Source organism: Dasypus novemcinctus, chromosome 7, assembly GCF_030445035.2.
Source record: "Dasypus novemcinctus isolate mDasNov1 chromosome 7, mDasNov1.1.hap2, whole genome shotgun sequence".
Classification (NCBI taxonomy): Eukaryota; Metazoa; Chordata; class Mammalia; order Cingulata; family Dasypodidae; genus Dasypus; species Dasypus novemcinctus.
In genome coordinates this window covers 139,178,207-139,200,317 of record NC_080679.1, presented here as the reverse complement: position 1 = coordinate 139,200,317, position 22,111 = coordinate 139,178,207, and the positions used below count along the sequence as shown (strand labels likewise).

General features: G+C 40.7%; 1 long non-coding RNA gene across 1 annotated transcript in view; it reads left to right on the top strand.

Annotated features, from left to right (window-relative positions):
• LOC131279250 (uncharacterized) overlaps positions 1-21,637 on the top strand; it is a 51,430-nt gene extending 29,793 nt beyond the window's left edge. The window contains exon 3 of the long non-coding RNA XR_009186656.1: positions 21,589-21,637. This is a non-coding gene — a long non-coding RNA (uncharacterized lncRNA). The remainder of the gene's footprint in view (positions 1-21,588) is intronic.
• The last annotated feature ends 474 nt before the right edge of the window (positions 21,638-22,111 follow it).

Below are 22,111 nucleotides of genomic sequence, written 5' to 3'. Positions count from 1 at the left end.
TGGAGACAAGACAGGATTCTGATCAAGTCTCGTTTATTGAGGGTCAATCAGGGGTATTTATAGCCAGGGATGAATGAGGTGGTACATACTGATGACAACACATGTGTCAGTAAATGATTGATTAGCTAGATTTTGATTCTCATGCCACACACATGTGCAGATGGTTATTTGGCAACGTCAGTGGAAAGACTTTCCTGCTCTTTAGGGAGTGCCCAATTGGAGCCCGGGGGAGTGGTGTAAGAATAGAAACTTAATTGCTTCAGCGAGGGTGGGGAAATGGAAACTTAACCGGGTTAGTATCTAAAAATAGCGCTTAGCAACAAGATGACCAATACAACACCTGTGCCAGAGGCAGCTTCCCCCACACTATGTTGCTGTTTAAAATTGGCCCTCAGTTCTGTTCTAAACTCATAGTTCAGTTTATTTTATTGCCCTCAACTTGTCATAACCAGAAGCAAAACACTGGAACTTTAAATTAAAACTCAACTCCACTTATCTAAAGGTTTGTTTATTCATACTATTTTGCTGAAGGACTCATACATATATATAAATCAATAAATTAATCTGTGCAGTTTGACAGCAATATTAGAATCCCATGACCCTGTAATTAATTCTTGAAGGAAGTGATGTATATTTTCTGGATAATTTAGAGAAATGTTGACCTTTCCAGCTATTTTTTAAAAAATGAACAGTTCTTCCTTTTAACTAATTTATGAATTAATCCTTCTGAATTCACTTGTTTCTGAAACTGGTCTTAAGTAAAGTTCTGATGTCTAGGCAATTAATAGAGACTGTGTAATCCTGTCTAAGAAGACACTTCAAAGTGAATTAAACTGTTTTTCACTTGAGAGAAACAAACAATTCCCACCAAATCCTGAAAATGTATGTCACATTGGACCTCCCAGGACAACTCCGCATTTTACTGCAGAGCTTTAAAAAAAGTTGTACTGGCTCTTCTGAAAGACTCTCAATGGACAATATCATCACCACCTATACCTGGAGAACAAGTGGTACATTTTTTTACTTCAGTGGCAGAGAATATAACTACCAATTTCTATTTATCTGTAAAGAATATCTTTTAAAGATTTTTTTCTCTGCCCTTCCTGCCCCCCATCCCCAGCCATTTGTTCTCTGTGTCCATTTGCTGTGTTCTTGTTTTTGTTGGCTTCTATTGTCAGCGGCTTGGGAATCTGTGTCTCTTTTTGTTGCATCATCTTGCTGCATCAGCTCTCCATGTGTGTGGTGCCATCCCTGGGCAGGCTGCACGTTCTTTCATGCTGGGCAGCTCTCCTTACGGGGCACACTCCTTGCACATGGGGCTCCCCTACACAGGGGACACCCCTGTGTGGCACGGCACTCCTTGTGCACATCAGCACTGCACGTGGGCCAGCTCCACACAGGTCAAGGAGGTCTGGGGTTTGAACTGTGGACCTCCCATGTGGTAGACAGACACCCTAGCCACTGGGCCAAGTCTGCTTCCCTGTAAAGAATATTTTAAGAGACTCTGAAAGAGCAGAGTAAGGATGAGAAGATTTAAGAGTATCTAAAATTTAAATAATAAATCTCACAAAATTTATCTCCTTAAAAGAAATGTACTAAATAATGTATATGTGAATACCCTACTTATATTTTGAAAAATCAGTTATTTTTATTTAAGTGAAGGTAGAAATGAATTAAAATATGAAGGATAGAGTTAAAAAACCAGCTATATAACCAATTCAAATTACATTAAAACCCAAACATGAACTATAAACAGAAGTGAAATTTTCATTCACTAAACCCATCCCCTCCCCTAGTAGGTAAATTATATTAAGGAGAAGAATTCTACATGAACTGAGATACTTTTAAGCTTCAATATGTATGAAAACATAAAAATAAATTTAATGTTGCCAAAATAACCAGCTATATAGCCAATTCAAATTACATTAAAACCCAAATATGAACTATAAAGAGAAGTGAAATTTTCCTAAAATGAAATGAATATTCACTAAACCATATCCCCTCCCCAAGTAGGTAAATTACATTAAGGAGAAGAATTCTACATGGACTGAGATACTTTTACACTTCAATATGTATAAAAACATAAAAATAAATTTAATGTTGCTAAAATAACTATCTGAGTTTTTAGAGTTACATAGTTAGAAATATATAATTCTACTCTTACAAACAAGTCAATTAGGAGAAATAAGTTAGCATAATCATTTGAACTAGCTGCCTACATATTGGGCAGGCCTTATTTTGTTTTTTGTGGGTTTTTTTTTTAGCTCTTTTGAACATGTAAAACAATCCATAAGATGTCCTTTTTTGATGATACAGTCAATTTTAGGTCACAAGGTTCAATGGCACAAAGATGGAAACTAGATTCCATGCATTTTTCTTTATCTTGTGTTTCATTCCTCTCAAACTCTCGGACAGCTTTAATTTTTTTTTAATTTTTAAAGAAGCTTTAGATTATATAAATGTTTAATAAAAAATATAGGGGATTCCCATAGTCCCCAACCCCTCACCCTAACCCTCCCACACTTTCCCACATTAACATCTTTCATTAGTGTGGTAAATTTGCTACAATTGATAAACACACATTGAAGCATTGTTATTAACAATGTACTATAGTTTCTATTATAGCTTACACTCTGCCTTACCCAATTTTATAGGTTATGACCAAATGTAATGGCCTATACCTGTCATTGCAATGTCATGCAGGACAATTCCAATGCCCCAAATGTCCCCATATTATATCTATTCTTCCCTCTCCCTCACCTCAGAACCTCTGGTGGCCACTACCTTTACATCAATGATAAAAGTTCTTCCATTGCTAGAATAATATTAAATCTATAATAGAATAATACTAAGTCTACTTTAGTCCATTGTTCACTCCCCAGTCTTGAGAATTTCAGGATGGTGATCCCACTGCTTCTACTTGAGAGGGGGCTTAAATCCCAATGGGCAGATGGCTGACATCTTCTTACTGGTATAAATGTTGCTACTAGAAATTGATGGCTGAGAATAGCCCTCATTTTCTTGGGATTGGGAGGCTTGTGTGATTTTATTCTTTTCCTCTATGTCATTTTTCTGAAATCAGAAACATTAAAGTCCTCTTCTACACATGTGTTGAGTTTTCTAGTATGGCTTTCCCAGGTATTTTCCCTTTATCATTTCCTTTATCTTCAGGAAGCCAATTCTCACATCTGTTGTAATGCATTTCCACAAGGGAAGGATACATTTCATTGCATGAAGTACATTTCCCACAGAGAGCTAAGGAAATTTCACGATCTTCTTCAGATGAGTCTGTATCACTCTCCCCTGCTTGATATACAGTAACTTGATAAACCTGATCATCTTCATATGAGAGTTCTTGTCCTTCTTCACTAATCTTCTGAATCAAGAGATTCAACTTCAAATTATACACTGAATTGATCTGAAACTGAATCCTGATTCAACCAATCACCAGAATGTTCACTTAAACCAGTATCAACATCCAGATTTGATAGTCTCCATTGATTCACTCCTACAGAATCTTTTACACCATATCTTCCTTATTATAGAGCAAGACTTTCATCAGAGGAAAGGTAAATGCTAGCAGATTTGTGGTGCTTTCTCTGTTGTCCACCAGCTAAGTCTTCTGAATTTTCTGTCTCACTAATTACTCTCCTTTTAGATGAAGGTCTAAAAATCAAATTTGAGGATGAAGGTTTCTCCTCCTACACCTCTTGCACAGGGTCCCTTTGATGGCTGCCATCTTTTTTTTAAAGATTTATTTTATTTATTTCTCTCCCCTTCCCCCTCCCCTGCCCCAGTTGTCTGTTCTCTGTGTCCATTTGCTGTGTGTTCTTTGTCTGCATCTGTTGTTTTCAGCGGCATGGGAATCTGTGTCTCTTTTTTGTTGCATCATCTTGTTGTGTCAGCTCTCCGTGCATGTGGCACCATTACTGGGCAGGCTGAACTTTCACACTGGTGGGCTCTCCTTATGGGGTGCTCTCCTTGTGATGGGGCTCCCCTATGCAGGGGCACCCCTGCGTGGGGCAGCACTCCTTGTGTGCATCAGTGCTGCACATGGGCCAGCTCCACATGGGTCAAGGAGGCCCGGGGTTTGAACCGCAGACCTCCCATGTGGTAGACGGACACCCTATCCACTGGACCAAGTCTGCTTCCTGATGGTTGCCATCTTGAAGGTGATGCCTGTTTTCACTTAGAGATGCACCTGAATCTGATGGTTCCTGCTGGTTGACTACTACCAGCTTTCTGTAGACATTTTCCTGTGTTCTTTCACAGAGGAGCTTGGCACTACAAACAACTCCCCTAGAAGATAATTTAAACAATATGTAATATATTATTGTTTCTCATCACTTGGTCATAATATAGTGGCCAAGATAAAATATAATGTCTTTCATTGTGTGTGTTTTTGTGCACCAACAGACTTTAGCAACTTCAGTAATGATTGTTTTGTTCTAACCAGGGTCTCTGGTTCTGAAACAGGAATCTGTGAGGCGCTCATAGCATATCAGTAGATAGATAATTGTTGATATTGCACATTTGCCATGCAGGGTTTTTCATGCCTACAGTGGGATCTTTTGAGGCTCCCCAGTTCTGTTCATGGGGCACATGGAAGCCTGCGTGTCAATTTCACACCACTATTGTATTCCAACACATTAGGTTGGGAATAGGAGATCCCTTGAGGCAAAAGCATCAGAACCTGAGTCAGAGGCTCTGACCAGAAAAAGGCTCAACTTCTTGCTCCATCCCCCTTCCAGTCACACAGGGTAACACAAGCCCCAAACAAAAGGAACAAAGGTTGCTAATAGCCATGCTCCCCCCTCTTCCCATCTGTCCTCTTGATAGTGGGAGGCCACTGGGGCTGGGAAGCTAAGTATGGAGGCCCCCCCCAACCTCCTGAGAACCCATATGGATCAGAGCATTCTGCTTTGATGCCTTGAGAGACATGCTTGTTGTCTCTGCTAACTAAAAGGGAAGAAGATTAGAGCTCTTCTGTTTTACTTAAGCTCTTAGATGCTCTTATCTTTTTAAACAAAAGAAGCAGCATTTGGAAATGTACACACACATCTTGTCTATTCTCCTGTATGTAGCCAGAAATGAAGCAGTTGCTTACAGATAATAAAATGCTTCTCAGTTTTACTACTGTGTGGCTAGACTGGTAAGAGGATGTGTCTGTCCCCTTGAAGCTGGCACATGGTCTGTATGAATGCCCAGAGCCTGGAGAAGCCATGGGCTCCCACCCAGCTCTTCAGGATGACAGTGGCCCTCCATCCTGCCATCCTCCCCAGCCCAAGGCTGTGCTACTTATATGTCACCAGGTCCTTGTCTGGTCAGCACCAATGTGAAACACCCTTCTCCATTCTAAAAGATTCTAAAAAGGAATCTTGTGTGGCTCTTTTAATACTATTACTATGTAGCAAAAGTTTTCTCTTCCTTTCTAGCATGGTATTTTTTGTTTGGGTTTTGTTTTTGTGCTGAAATGACAGTTCTCTTTCTTGCTCAGTCAGCTTCACATCTGTTCTGTATAATATACCATGGCCAGACTCGGTAAAGGCTCAGCACACCAGTGTCTTCCCAGCTCATGTCCATGATAAAACAGCCCACTTCCCTAATTGGCTGACCAACCTTGTGGGTTTAAATTATGTGACACGGACAATTTTTCCAAATTGAGTACTTTCAGTTGTTCATATGACCCTCATGGTATTCACGATATATGTAGGTTCACAACAGAAGATGATACATTATCAATATGATACCTAAATCATAGACTGTATATGTCATCATTTATAACAATGTAACTTCATCAAGAACTTGCCTCTGAAAGTTCTTTTTTTCAGATTTGTGCTAACATGGGGGTCAGGGACTGATTCCACAGGCATCATGTAGACATCAGACAAGGTTGTTTTCAAGTACCATTGTTTAAAAGAAAATATTTATTTTGCTCCATAATGATAGCAATGTATGTAATCTCAGCCCAAGTTTAAATATTTTTAAGGTACTATGAACTTAGGGCAGCACTGGGCAGTTTAGCACTTGCTGAAATGTGTTCAGTGTTCAATTATATTTGTGCACATTTCTTTACTGTACAATAAGGAAAACAACATTTAATTTTCTAATTATCCAGAGAAAGTAATGTAAAACAACATTTTACTGAGAAATAAGACATATTTCTTGTTGTTTTTCAGGGGGTTAGGATTGTTTTCTTTGCTCTATTTATTTTTAAAGTTCTTTTGCATTCTCCTTTTCTTTTTTTTTAATTTTTTAAAAAAGATTTATTTATTTTATTTAATGTCCCCCCCTCCCCTGGTTGTCTGTTCTTGGTGTCTGTTTGCTGCGTCTTGTTTCTTTGTCCGCTTCTGTTGTCGTCAGCGGCACCCGCTTCTGTTGTCATCAGTGGCACGGGAAGTGTGGGCGGCACCATTCCTGGGCAGGCTGCTCTTTCTTTTCATGCTGGGCGGCTTTCCTCACGGGCGCACTCCGTGCACGTGGGGCTCCCCCACGCGGGGGACACCCTTGCGTGGCATGGCACTCCTTGCGTGCATCAGCACTGCACATGGCCAGCTCCACACGGGTCAAGGAGGCCTGGGGTTTGAACCGCGGACCTCCCATATGGTAAACGGACGCCCTAACCACTGGACCAAAGTCCGTTTCCCTGCATTCTCCTTTTCATATATTTCCTTCATTTTACTGAAAGTTGTCCTTTATTCTTCAACCTTGATCTTTTTGTCTTCTAAAAATGCCATATTTGCTTAATGAAACCTCAGGGAAATGATAATGCCTCATACACACTGGATGTGTCACTTGTCTTTATTTTATTTGGTCATTAAATTTTTGTTTGGGGGAAGAGACATGCATGACAACTGCATGGCATATTCCACTTACTAGCTGCCTTCTCCACAAGTATGTCTGAAACATTTCTATAATTGTACAGAAGATGCAAGGAGTACATAGCTTCATTTATATCACAAAATCAAAGATTTTCAGCTGTGCCAAAGATAATCAGCCGTGCCAAAAATAGGGTGTTTTTGCTTTCACTTATTTTCTTAGAAGTTTAGGTATTGTTTGTTTAGTTTTTTAGTCAACAGTGTATTCAAATCAAGTTCTGGAAATATAAAATTACTGCCTTATATTACCTAATATAAAGGCATTCCATGAAGTTTGAAACAAGCTAAAAGGACACTGAAGTTCTTCTTCCTTATAAAACTTCAATAATTTCCTGATGAAATTAAAGAGTGTGGTTGAAGACAGTTGTTCATCCAACTTTTTCTTTCTGGGGAAATGTGGTCTCTTCCCTTTACACGTTTAGAAAAAGGGTCATATTTAAGTAGGTTGGTAAAGTTGTGGCTGTGGTTAGGAGACACCAGTGCACGAGCCTGCCTGTCAGCCTGCAATAAACATAGCCTTGTTCCTTTCTGAGTGATTTAAACTACACAGAAGTCCATTAGAAGGCTCTCTGCAGCCACTGGGCTTCTGTCTTCTCTTCTAAAACTGCATGACCCTGTATAAATAGCCCTTATTTTGTTTGTCACTGACATAAGGGAGGTTGAATGGGAGGCTGGGTCATGACAAGACTGGGAATCTTAGGGCACAGAATATGCAGAGAGCTTTGTGGTGATCATGGCGTTTGTATGTCAGGGGCACTGTGGACCTCTCTTTAGGCAAGAGGTTCCTGGGAACCTGAGTCCTGCACCCTCTCCCCCATCACTTCCACCTGCCCACACATCTGTGACTCAGTGACACCCTGCAAGTGGGGTCTGGGGTTGGTGTGCTGCTCTGCCAGCTACTTCAGGGGTAACTCCTCTCCTGTCTGCCTCTCCTTCACACAGAGAACCTGCAGTTTTGGAGGATTTGACCTGACAAACCATTCTCTGCACATGGGCAGTAGTAATGCCTCCCCAGTGGTGAGTGCAGTCAGAAAGAGACCATTGGTTTATACCGGTTTATACGCAAGGGCTTGAGCTTGGTGCTTAGAGAATAGAGGCCCTGTGAGTAGGTGGTCCTTTATGGCCCTCAGGCTCTTCCCTGCTCCATGGGGGTAAATGAGAGCTCCCCCAGCCTGGTCTTCTCCCTGGAGGCAGCCACTTCCCCAGGTGCTTTTATCACTCTCCTTACACAGTGGATCCAGGTGCCTTTGGTTTGTGCAGAGAACACCAAATGGAGCATGGCTGAATAGAGACTGAGATTTCCCACCAAGTCTCTGGGCTCCTGTGGCCTCTCTGCTGCCTTTATGGTCCAGTCCCCACTCACAGGGGGTTCTGCTTCTGGACCTCAGCCCCAGAGGCTGCTGGGTGCCCAGCTTGCTCCCTAAAGGCCACTCTCTCAGGGCCCAAGTGTTTAGGTGAGCTTTCTGTGCAGCTTTGGAAAAACAGCTCTTTCCTGCTGCATAATTTATTTGCAAGACATCAATTTCCTTATGCCTTGGATGATAAGAAGCTGCTCCCAGCTTCTCCACATGGCCTTAGTCACATCTGCTTTTTGTACCATATATTGTGAAACTGCCAGGCCCAGGTTCCATTGGATCCTTCCCATCTGGGTCACAGTAAAGACAAGCGCCTGGAATAAACATGTGCTCCAACCTGCCTTATCATGAACCCTCACAGGAACCTAGGCTAGGTAAGCTGGGACCTGCCATGCCAAGATTCTCCATTCTCCCCCTCCAGATTCTTTGATGTTATGAGCCTCTCATTTCATGCAGTCTTGCTGGGTATCTGTGTTTGAACCTCATCACTGAAAAAACTTCCCCATAATCTACAAAACACTTGGCTGAATGGGTTCTTGTTCCATGATCTTGGCAGTACCTGTCCACATCAGATACACACACAGTGTCAAGTGCTTCTGGATTATTTTGGTTAATTTTAATTTTGAATCATGTACCATTTCATATACCCACCTTGGAAGTGACATCAGTTTTAGCTGCATGTGTTGTACTCAAGTCTCATTTCCTTCTAATTTGACAACTATATGTGAAGTTATTAACACCTGATAAGTTTATTTCAAGTAGGTCAGAGATTGGTTTTTCATTGTTTTCTTTTCCAGAATATAATGTCATCAGTTTGCAGGTGGTGGGATGTTGTCTTTAGGTGGTAGAGGGTCAGTAAATCTTCAGTAACTTAAAAAAAAAAATCCCTGAAGATATTCCACTGATTTCCTACAGTACTGAAAAAACCTCAATTCACTATCATTGGATCCTGTTTTAGTTAACCGAGGCTGATGAAAACAGTATTTCCCCAAATGAGTTGGCTTTTCCAAAGGGAGTTTATTGACTTGCAAGCTTACAGTTGTGAAGCTGAGAAAAGAGTCCAAATCAAGACATCTTCTGGCAATGCTCTCTCCTCAAAGATCAGCTGTGGGTGATCCTGGACTCTTCTGTCATATGGGAAGGTACATGGTGTCATCTGTCAGTCTCTGCTTTCTCCTCTGAACTCTGTTGCTTTCAGTTTCTGGTTTCTCTCTCAGCTTCTGAGCATTTCACTCTGAGCACCTGTGTCTGTCTCTTTCCATATGGACTCTAGTAAGAGGATTAAGTCCCACCCTGGGGCATGCCTTACAGAAGTAATCTAATCAAAGAGTCCCATTTACAATAGGTCCACTCCCACAGGAATGGATTGGCTCTAAGGACATGATTCTCTGGGATCCATCCAGCATCAAACTGTTACAGATCCTCTCTAGTGAACTGTTCCCCATACATGGGCTGCCCTATAATTACCTCTTGTGGGATCAGTGGTGTTGCCTGATGGCATAGACTTCAGGGCCATGAGGACCAAAGGGAATGTTTTGGCCAAGACAGAACCAGTGAGTCAATATTTAAGCTTTAATTTGTATATCTCATGGATTTATTCTACTTTACCATAGGTGTTGGATGGTATGGGCAGTGGGTGATTTGCGGGATGGGAACCATTTGACACAAACTTTAAATATATATATATATATATATACATTTTTAAAAAGATACTTAGATTACATAAATGTTTATTTTTTTATTGACTTTGTAATAATATTACATTAAAAATATATATGTGAGGTCCCATTCAACCCCACCCCCCACCCCCCCCCTCCCCCCCCAACAACACTCGTTCCCATCATCATGACACATCCATTGGATTTGGTAAGTACATCTTTGGGCACCTCTGCACCTCATAGACAATGGTCCACATCATGGCCCATACTCTCCTCCATTCCATCCAGTGGGCCCTGTGAGGATTTACAATGTCCGGTGATTACCTCTGAAGCACCATCGAGGGCAGCTCCATGTCCCAAAGATGCCTCCACCTCTCATCTCTTCCTGCCTTTCCCCATACCCATCGTCCACCATGTCCACTTTTCCCAATCCAATGCCACCTCTTCTATGTGGACATTGGATTGGTTGTGTCCATTGCACCTCTATGTCAAGAGGAGGCTCAGATTCCACATGGATGCTGGATGCAATCCTCCCATTTTCAGTTGTAATCACTCTAGGCTCCATGGTGTGGTGGTTGTCCTTCTTCAACTCCATCTTAGCTGAGTGTGGTAAGTCCAATAGATCAGATTGTAGGTGCTGGAGTCTGTTGAGGCTCAGGACCTGGCTATCACATTGTCAGTCCAGAGATTCAAATCCCCTAAATATATCTTAAACCCCAACATTAACTGCACCTCCAGCACATTAGCATGAAAGTCTTATGAAGGGAGATCCCATCTGAGTCCAGATTCATCACACATAAACACCAGTTCCAAAGAGGGGCCATCTGACCTGGTAGTTAACCCCATCGGCCATGACCATAACTCCCATGGGTCTCTTTAGCCCTCAAAGGAACCAATATCTGGGGGTTGTATCTGCTTTATCTGTCTCTCTGACTCTGCTCAGTTGTGCATGAGGGCAATCCTTCTGCCAGCCTCCAGACTCTTTTTTAGAAACTCGTAGCCATATAAACTCATTTCTCCTTTCCATTTCCCCCTTACTTTAGGTCAAACAGCATTTTAAAGTCGTGTTATTTTATGTAGACATGGATATTCTGCTGATCCACATTGAACCTTCCGTATAAGGTCATTTTCCAGTTGCATCATCAGTTGGTAGTTGATAGTGGTCCCTCGGTGCCAGGGAGGCTCATCCCCGGGTGTCATGTCCCACGCTGGGGGGAAGGCATTGCATTTACATGCTGAGTTTGGCTTCGAGACTGGCCACATTTGAGTAACATGAAGGCTGACAGGAGGAAATTCCCAGGCACAACGTTGCTCTAGGCCTTGTTCTTATTTTAGGTTTATCAGCTCACAAGCATAGTCATTAGCATCAGGGGCTCACTGTTGAACCCTCACTCCCTCCCGGTCCCCGCCACTGTACCTGGGAGACTGTCGCTTCTCCCCTAGGGACCACGACAGAGCACCACTGGCCAGGAACCCAGTACCCCCCTGCTGTGGTTTTTAATTGTTGCCACTATGAGTATATCCAAACATTACCATGCACCCTGGACATATGTTCTGTACAGCTCCCTGTCAGCCATATATCACCTGTCATTGGTATCCCATACCAGTATCCCTCCATTGCCATTGTTGAAACACTCTGTGATCCAGAACTCCCCGAAATTTGAAGCCCAATATAATGTCATGGTCCCTAACTAGGGAATGGCATATAGCGATGGGTTTAAAGGATAGATAAAGAACTTGGATAAAGTTAGATAAAGAACTTAGATAAAGAATGTTGACTTGAAAAAATTCCACATCCTATCTTTTTCTTTTTTTTTTTCCCCCCCCTAATTATTCAGCTTTTCTTCACAGGAGTCCTAGACCACAGCAATGCATATATATTATATACAGCACTCCCACACATCCACCAGAAAACCTTTTCCCTTCCAAAGTGATAATCTTACGCCCTATTCATATCATATTTACTTAAAGTGATGTACAGAGTCTGAGACATTAGCTTTCTAACAAGGTGACATCTGTGCTTACATTATGGTGCATACTTTAGGATACACAGTCCTTTACATTTTTAGTTATCCTATGTTTTACATTATGGTTTACATTATCAGTCTGTCATCTCCTATATGTTATGGTGTAATATTACATGTTTTATATCCATCCTTGTGTACTCTCAAGAAACTCCTCTCTTACCCCCCATTTACTTTGGTTCCACACATTTAATGTCCATTTTCCCTTCCACCTTGGTGCCCACAGTGACAGCCAACCTCCGTTTCCTGAGGAGCCACTTCCAGAGATAGATGGAATAGTGTTCAGGGCCTAACTTGCTCAACTGCCCCAATGCCCTGGGAGCCACCCTTTCTCTCGAGGGATACAGTTCCCTCTATTTGATGGCATTAGTCCTCCCCAGGATGTGGGTCCACCCCCACTCTCACTACTTGGGTTTCTACCCCATGGTGTCACCCACTCTGGCAGAATGAGCATTTAGACATTCCCCAGGAGCCCGTCCTGCATCAGACCCTCCCCTCCGAGCATTCTAAACAGGTAACCCTCTTTATTATATTTTGATATGATTTTCTCGGCATTTTACTCTCCACCAACACCTGACCCTCTCCTGTGTTCGTATGATACCCCTCCCTCCCCCCACTTTTGGGCAATGTTACCCATCCGCCCATCCCCAGCCTCCCTCAAACCCGCAAAGCCCCAACAAAAGGCAACCCCTTGCCCCCCTTTTATCTCTTCTTTGTGTTCATACTTACCACCATCTCGTCTTAAATTCCACCCCTGCAGACATTGGCTCATATCCTTCCTCCACCCTCTGATTTCCTGTAAGCCTATCGTTCAGTCTCTTGCTATCTAGGGCAGCTTGTTTATTTCATATCATTGAGGTCATGTAGTATTTGTCCTTCAATGTCTGGGTTGCTTCACTCAACATAAGGTTCTCAAGATTCATCCATGTTATCACATGTGTTTGTAGTGTGTTCTTACAGTCGAGTAGTATTCCATTGTGTGTATATACCACATTTTATTGATCCACTCATCTGTTGATGGGCATTTGGGTTGATTCCAACTTTTGGCAATAGTGATCAATGCTGCTATGAACATTGGTGTACATATATTGGTTTGTGTCCTTGTTTTCAGTTCTGCTGGGTATATACCCAGCAGTGGTATTGCTGGGTCATATGGCAAATCTATGGCTAGTTTTTTGAGAAACCGCCATACTGTCCTCCAGAATGGTTGGATCCTTCTGCATTCGCACCAGCAGTGGATGAGTGTTCCCCTTCCTTCACATCCTCCCCAGCACTTGTATTCTTCTGTTTTTTTCATAGCTGCCAATCTTATGGGTGTAAGATGGTATCTCATTGTAGTTTTTATTTGCATTTCCCTGATAGCTAGAGATTTGGAACATTTTTTCATGTGCTTTCTTGCCATTTGTATTTCTTCTTCGGAGAAGTGTCTGTTTAAGTCTTTTTCCCATTTTTTAAATGGGTTGTTTATCTTTTTATTTTCAAGATATAGGAGTTCTTTATATATGCAAGTTATAAGTTTCTTATCAGATATATGATTGCCAAATATTTTCTCCCACTGTGTGGGCTCCCTTTTTACTTTCTTGACAAACTCCTTTGAGGTGCAGAAGGCTTTAATTTTGAGGAAGTCCCATTTATCTATTAGTTCTTTTGCTGCTCATGCTTTTGGTGAGATATTCATAAATCCATTTCCTATTACAAGGTCCTGTAGATGTTTCCCTACACTGCTTTCTAAGGTTTTTATGGTCTTGGCTCTTATATTTAGGTCTTTGATCCATCTTGAGTTGATCTTTGTATAAGGTGTGAGATGGTAATCCTCTTTCATTCTTCTACATATGGCTATCTAGTTCTCCAGACACCATTTGTTGAATAGGCCACTCTCTCCCAGTTGAGAGGGTTTGGTGGCTTTATTGAATATTATGTGGCTGTATATGTGAGGTTCTATATCAGAGCTTTCAATTCGATTCCATTGGTCTATGTGTCTCTCCTTATGCCAATACCATGCTGTTTTCACCACCGTAGCTTTATAGTATGTTTTGAAGTCAGGTAGTGTGATTCCTCCAATTTCGTTTTTCTTTTTCAGTATGTCTTTGGCTATTCGGGGTCTCTTTCCTTTCCAAATAAATTTCATAGTTAGTTTTTCTAGTTCCTTAAAGAAGGCTGCGTTGATTTTTATTGGGATTGCATTGAATGTGTAGATCAGTTTTGGTAGGATAGACATCTTAATAATGTTCAGTCTTCCTATCCATGAACAAGGAATAGTCTTCCATTTATTTAGGTCTTCTTTGATTTCCTTGAACAATCTTGTATAGTTCTCGTTGTATAAGTTCTTTACCTCTTTTGTTAAATTTATTCCTAAGTATTTGATTTTTTTATTTACTATTGTGAATGGTATTTGTTTCTTGATTTCCTCCTGATCTTGTTCATTATTGGTGTACAGAAATGCTACTGATTTTTGCGCATTGATCTTATAACCTGCGACTTTACTAAACTCATTTATGAGTTCTAGAATCTTCATTGTAGATCTCTCATGGTTTTCTATGTATAGGATCATGTCATCTGCAAATAATGAAATTTTGACTTCTTCCTTTCCAATTTGAATGCCTTTTATTTCTGGCTCTTGCCTCAGTGCTCGAGCAAGTACTTCTAAGACAATGTTAAATAGGAGCGGAGACAGTGGGCATCCTTGTCTTGTTCCTGAGTTTAGAGGGAAGGAGTCTAGGATTTCTCCATTGTAAACAATATTGGCTTTAGGTTTTTCATATATACTCTTTATCATGTTCAAAAAATTCCCTTGTATTCCAATCTTTTGGAGTGTTTTTATCAAGAAAGGGTGCTGTATTTTGTCAAATGCTTTCTCTGCATCAATAGATATAATCATGTGATTTTTTTCCTTCAATCTGTTTATATGGTGTATTACTTTGATTGATTTTCTTATGTTGAACCATCCTTGCATACCTGGGGTGAATCCCACTTGGTCGTGGTGTATAATACGTTTAATGTGTTGTTGAATACGATTAGCAAGTATTTTGTTAAGTATTTTTGCGTCTAGGTTCATTAGAGAAATTGGTCTGTAATTTTCCTTTCTTGTGATGTCTTTGTTTGGCTTTGGCACTAGGGTAATGTTGGCATCATAGAAGGAGTTGGGTAATGTTCTTTCTGTTTTGATGTTTTGGAATAGTTTCAGCAGGATTGGTGTCAGTTCTTTCCAGAATGTTTTGTAGAAGTCACCTGTGAAGCCATCTGGCCCTGGGCTCTTCTTAGTTGGGAGATTTTTAATAACTGATTCTATCTCTCTGCTTGTGATTGGTTTGTTAAGATCATCAATTTCTTCTTTTGTCAATATGGGCTGCTTATGTGTTTCTAGGAATTTGTCCATTTCCTCTAGATTGTCATTTTTGTTGGAATATAGTTTTTCAAAATATCCTCTTATGATAGTCTTTATTTCTGTGGGATCAGTGGTGATATCGCCTTTCTCATTTCTTATTTTGTGTATTTGCATCTTCTCTCTTTTTTTCTTTGTTAGTGTTGCTAAAGGTTTGTCAATTTTGTTAATCTTCTCAAAAAACCAGCTCTTGGTCTTGTTTATCTGTTCAAGTGCTTTCTTATTTTCTATTTCATTTAGTTCTGCTCTTATCTTTGTTATTTCCTTCCTTCTTCTTCCTGTTGGGTTACTTTGTTGTTGTTTTTCTAATTCCTTCAAATGTGCAGTTAGTTCTTCAATTTTTGCTCTTTCTTCTTTTTTGATATATGAATTTATGGCTATAAACTTCCCTCTCAATACTGCTTTTGCTGCATCCCATAAATTTTGGTATGTTGTGTTATCATTATCATTTGTTTCAAGGTAGTCATTGATTTCTTTTGAGATTTCCTCTTTGACCCACTGTTTTTCTAAGAGTGTGCTGTTTAATTTCCAAATCGTGGTGTGAAATCTGGGCTTCTGTCCCTTGCAAATCTCCAGCTTGACTCCACTGTGGTCAGAGATAATGTTTTGTATGATTTCAATCTTTCTGAATTCGTTCAGCCTTTCTTTGTGGCCTAGCATATGATCTATCTTGGAGAATGATCCATGTGCGCTTGAGAAAAATGTATATCCTGCTGTGTTTGGGTGTAGCGATCTATATATGTCTATTAGATCGAGCTCCTCTAATATACTATTCAGATGTTTTGTTTCTTTGGTGATTCTCTTTTGAGATGTTCTGTCCAGAGTTGATAGTGGTGTATTAAAATCCCCCACTATAATTGTAGATGTATCTATTCTTTCACTTAGTTTTTCCAGCGTTTGCCTGACGTATTTAGAGGCACCCTTGTTAGGGGCATAGATATTTATGATTGTTTGATCTTCTTGACAGATTTTCCCTTTCACTAAAATGTAGTATCCTTCTTTGTCTCTCACAATTGTTTCACATTTAAAGTCTATTTTGTCTGATATTAATATAGCTACTCCTGCCTTTTTTTGGTTATTGTTAGCTTGTATGATTGTTTTCCAGCCATTCACTTTCAATCTCCATGCGTCTCTGGGTCTAAGATGTGTCTCTTGTAGACAGCATATGGATGGGTCATATTTCCTTATCCAATGTCCCAGTCTGAATCTTTTGATAGGTGAGTTTAATCCATTGACATTCAGTGTTATTACTATCAAGGAATTATTTGTGTTAGCCATATTTTGATTGGATTTGTGTTTGTCATATTTTGTTTGTATATTTTTTTTGTCTTTTTTGTTGTTGGTGGTGGTGTTATACTCTCCTCCAACTTTGCCTTTCCTGTTTTTTCCTTTCTTCCTGCAGAACTCCCTTTAGAATTTCTTGAAGGGGAGGTTTCTTGTTGGTATACTCTTTCAGTTTCTGTTTGTCTGCGAATATTTTGAACTCTCCATCATGTTTGAATGCTAGTTTAGCTGGATAGAGTATTCTTGGTTGGAAATTTTTTTCCTTTAGTACCTTGACTATATCATACCACTGTCTTCTTGCCTCCATGGTTTCAGAAGAGAAATCAGCACTTAATCTAATTGAGCTTCCCTTGTATGTGATGGTTTTCTTTTCTCTTGCTGCTTTTAGGATTTTCTCTTTGTCTTGAGCATTGGATAATTTGACAAGTATATGTCTTGGGGTGGGCCTGTTGGGGTTTATGACTTGTGGAGTGCGCTGTGCTTCTTGGATATGTACATCTGTCTCTTTCAGTAAATTTGGGAAGTTTTCAGCCATTATTTCCTGCAACACTCCTTCTGACCCCTTTCCCTTCTCTTCACCTTCTGGAATGCCTATAATACGTATGTTTGAGCGTTTTGCATTGTCATTCAGGTCCCTAAATCCTAATTGGATTTTTTCTATCTTCTTATTGACCCCTTCTACTATCTGTTTGATTTCTGATGTACTGTCTTCCACATCACTAATTCTCTGCTCTGTGTCTTCTAGTCTGCTGATATTTGCTGCAAGTGTATTTTTGATTTCTTGAACTGTAGTGTTCATTCCCATCATATCTGTTATGTTTTTGCGTATGTCTGCAATTTCCCCTCCAAGTGATGTCTTCATGTTGTTAACCTCTTTCATTACTGCATCAAATTTGTTGGTGATAAATGTTCTGAGATCTTTCATTGCTTGTGCCAAGTTTTGCTCCCCTTCGTGATTATTGGTTTGTTGATTGGATTCAGCCATGTTTTCCTGATTATTGGTTTGGTTTGTAGATTTTTGTTGCTTTCTGGTCATCTCTTTATTTTGACGAATTTAATCAGTTCCTTAGCTTCTTTGTCTGCTCTTGGAGGTTAATTAGTTGTTATTTTTACATAGGTGTTATATCTTCTCTTTGTCACTTTTTTCTTCTTATTCTAGTTACTTGTTGTTGGTTAAGTTCACTTTAGAGGCAAGTATTAGTGTTGGGGAAGGGCAATTGTGTAAGCAAGGGAAAAGTGTAAAGTAGAATTGGTGATGTATGTTAACAAAGCAAAAATATGAGATCTGGGAGGATAGAGGTTAGATTCATGTAGATTGTATAGAGTTATAGCTGTAGGTAGAGTACCTTTTATGAAGTAGATGACTGAATATGGGAGGAATATGGTATGAACTACAAAGCTATTGTTTTCATGAGAGAGGGAAAAAGAAAAGAAATGTAATAGTTTCAAGAGTGGATAACAAACAGAAAACAGAACAAAGGTATTAGAAATTAAGAGTTAGACACTTTGTGGATCAAAGAATGGGAGGTCGGGGGTGGAATATAGGAGAGACAGTAGATGATAGTGGATATCAAGATGCAGGGGAAGGGGGATAGTGTAGGTAGCCTAAATCAGTTCACACAGAAATGAGGCAGTGGAGGATGGGAAAACCCAGCAAATGTGAGGTGTTCCCTGTAGCACCTATTGTATACTTGAATTAAAATAAAATAAGTGGAAGATGAGGGACAAGAGGGAAAGAGAAAACCGAAAAAAAAACTAATTATAATAAAGAAAGACAAGAAGAAAGGAAGAAAGAAAAAGAGGATGGGCAAACGGTGGGGAACAAATAGGGGGAAGAGAGATACAGGTATACACGTGTCACAATTGCAACACTATCTAAAACAACAACCAAAAAACCCCTAAATAACTGTATAAAAAAAAAGGACTTTGGGGGACACGCTAGGAGAAAAGACTAGGGGATAATGCAATATTAGCAATCAGGGCATCAAAAAGAGTAAAAAGTAAGATAAAGTGAAAATAAAAACAAAACAATATGAACCAATAAAGATAAAATGCAAACGTTAAGGTCCAGGGCACTCAAGGACCCCAGGTAGACCCCAGGGCATGATGGATTCAGGGGTGGAAAGTCTGAGACACTGAAGACTCAAGAGGTGTGAGTCTGGGGTGTGGACCGCCAGAGTCCAGGGGACCCAGACCTGGCAACCTCAAATCTGGTCCACAGAAAGCTTAGGAGCCCCGCAGTGCAACACAGCCCTCAGGGATCCCCGTAGCTGGGTGCCAGCCCCGTGGGGGAAGCCAGGTCCGCGAACTCTATCTTGAATGTCTGATCCCTGCAATTCACCTACTCCTCAGGGTTTCAGCCTTTGGACAGCTCCCTCCCTGTGCTCCCACAAAACGGCCACTTGAGGGCGCCTCTACACCACAGCCAGTTCAATGACCCAGATCCCAAGCCCCGCGGGGTGGGGTGGGCTTCAGCTGGAAACGCCGAAAACAGACTCTAAGATCCGAAATCCCAAACTTCGCAAAATATTCCCCAATCGGCTTCCAGACGTGTCCTCCTCCCTCGCTGCACCCTACAACAGTCTCCCAATTGTGTCCCCTTATTGCCCAAAATCCAATTCCGTTGCAGATCAGCAGCCGGACCTGTGGGGATGGGGCTCCAGGCGGAAGCGCTACCCCCCCTGTCCGGCGACCAAAACGTCCCCCGCTTCACAACAAAACACCGTCTGTCTCCCCAAATCGATCTGCAAAGGAGTCTTGTCCCAACAACCCTCACCAGCCAGCCCAGTATCCGCGAATTTCTCAGCACCACAAAGCCTCCAGAAAAAGGAAAAAAAAAACCAAAAACCCTGGCCGCTGCGGCTCCGGAGCTTCAGGAGCGCCTGCTACCGTGGCTCCGCCCACCCAAGGAGGGAACTTCCCGCACCCAGCTGGGACCTCTGTTTATATATTATAGACGTATCCTCTCTGTTACCTTCCCACCAAATCGACGTCCAGACACCTTCCAATCAGCAAAAATCCCCGAAACAGTGCGGTCCCAAAGAGCCTTCAACGCTGCCCAGCCGCCCCCTGCAGAGACATTACCAGGCAAGCTCACGCAGCCACCATCTTGCCTCAACTCTCCAAAAATGTTTATTGACACACTTTTTTATAACCTTTCCAGTGAAGTGAGTTTGAAGCTTGCTTGAGAGTTCAAAGGGTACTCCCTGCTTTGGAAAACCATTTTCTTTTTTTCCCCTACAGTTAAAGCATTCTTATTTTGACAAGAGAATGCCTCAACCCATTCTTAATACCTGTAAGCCATAAACTATATATAATTAAAATCCATTGAAAGAACTGGCTGGTAAAGCCCTTCAGCTGATGTTCAAATAGTCCAGGTGTGGGGGTTAAGGTTATGGAGATACATACATTAATAAATTTTGCCTAGTTTACAAGCCTGTCATGTATGAATCTGGTTACAGATTTTTTAAAGTACCTTATCAAAGACTGCCCACCAATATATTTCCTTGTCCTTTTTCATTTTTTGCATTCTGTAATGGGTAATGTCATGGAGTGCTCACATGTAGTTTCTTCTAGGGACTCTAGGGCAAACAGGGCACCATCCAGCTCTTCCTAGATTCTATCCCCAGAATTTAATTGGTGACCCTACTGACTCTATTTTTCTTTTTCAAATACAAAAACACTTTCCTAACTGTGAGCTAACTCATTTGGAGAGGGCTTATGAGGGACATTGTATAAGGAAACTGTTTTGTTGTCTCCACATATTGTTGAGCTGCTAGGTTGGCATTTTTCTTCTAAGTTTTGTGAGTGTGAGCTTCCACTTTTATCACAGCATTTTTTCTTTGTTTTACCTTTTCCTTAGGTGATAGAAATACATCTATTATTTCAGATATTTACCATTTTTTATTTGTTTCCTAATGACTTCAGGGAGTCCATTTGTTTTCATAAACTTCCCAAATCATGAATTACTCCAAACACATACCTACGGTCAGTATAAATATTGTGATTTCCTTTTAGCTAAATGACTGCCTCTATTTAAAAGTTTTACCACAGCTCACTAGGGCATGGTGAGGCTAGGGGCTTCTTGACCAGTAATTGCTTCTACTGTAGTGGTTACTTCATAGTCTGCCTCATAATTATCTGTTTCTGTTTTATGGTAAGACACATCTTAAAATTTGATCTAACCCAGGTTTAGCAAGGATTTTTATGTTGTTGTTTGTTTTGTTTTGTGTGTGTGTGTTTTGCTTTGTTTTGCTTTATTTTTGGTAAATCTGGTCCTGGGGATAATAATTGAGAAACAGGAACCTCACAATCTTGAGAATCATCTTTTTCAGGCATGGACAACAGAGTACTGGATTTAAAGTATCACAGTAGAGGATTTGGATATTTTAAGGAGTGAGCAGTATGATTTCAAAAAAGGTCAGTCTGTGAGTTGACATATGCTAGGTTTTTCTTGAGATTAGCAACCAGAAAATCATGAGCTCTATTAACTAAAATGTACGCCCCCTGCCCAAGTCAGCTGACACCTCATGTAATGTTGCAACCGCAGCTACTATCCTTTCATGGCTGAGTATGGTATAACTTCTGCATCCAATTACAGACTGGAATATTTTATAGCTTTTTCCCTTTGGAAACTGTGGCACAGAGGTCTCACAAGGAGAGACATACTCTTTCCATGGCTATGCTTGCAACCGAAGGAATGTGGTAATAAAGAGTTCCCCAGTAAACAGGAGGAAGCTGTTAAAGACTAAAAGAAAAGATGAGCACATACGTTTTGTAGTAAATTGAACACTTAGACTTTGTACCTTGAGATAAGATTTTTTTAAGTTCCTTAGACTATGAGTAATTCTGATAGTTAACTGCTTGTTCTCATGTAGACGGGTATATATAGAGTGCCTTGTAAACAAAAAGTTGTCTGATGAGTCTCTACTCACAGACCCCCTGATCCCAGCTCTCTCTTTCTTTCATTCTTCTTTTTCTCTTTCTTTCATTCCCAATAACATTCAGGCCCAAATCTCCAACAAATGGTGCCCAATGCAGAGCCCAAAGAAGTGAGTCTTCCAAAACAGTATTGGGACCCATGGAAAGGACTCCTATGAGGGTTGTAAATGACGTCCAAAGCAGTGTGACTCAGGTAAGTAACATTTCCACGAAGTCATCAGGGTAATGGGTATTCAAATGGGAAGTGTGGAAGAATATTTGCAAGTGTTAAAAACTTTGTTGAAAGCTAGTGGGGTGCCTGTAAAAAGTTGTGAGTTAATTGAATTGTTTGCTTTAATACAAAAGCATTGTGGTTGGTTTCAGCCTCAGGGGCATAATGTTTTAAATTTGAAACAATGGAGATGTGTAATGAAAGCTTTACAGAGAGCATATCAAAGAGGGGAATCCATTCCTTTTATCTGTGTGAGCTTTGTGCCAGCAAATTACTGCCACCTTAGATCCTTTACAATCAGAGGAAGATGACAAAGAAGAAATTACTATATTTTCAAAACCCATAGAGAAACAGAAAGTGGAGGGCCATTTGAAAGAA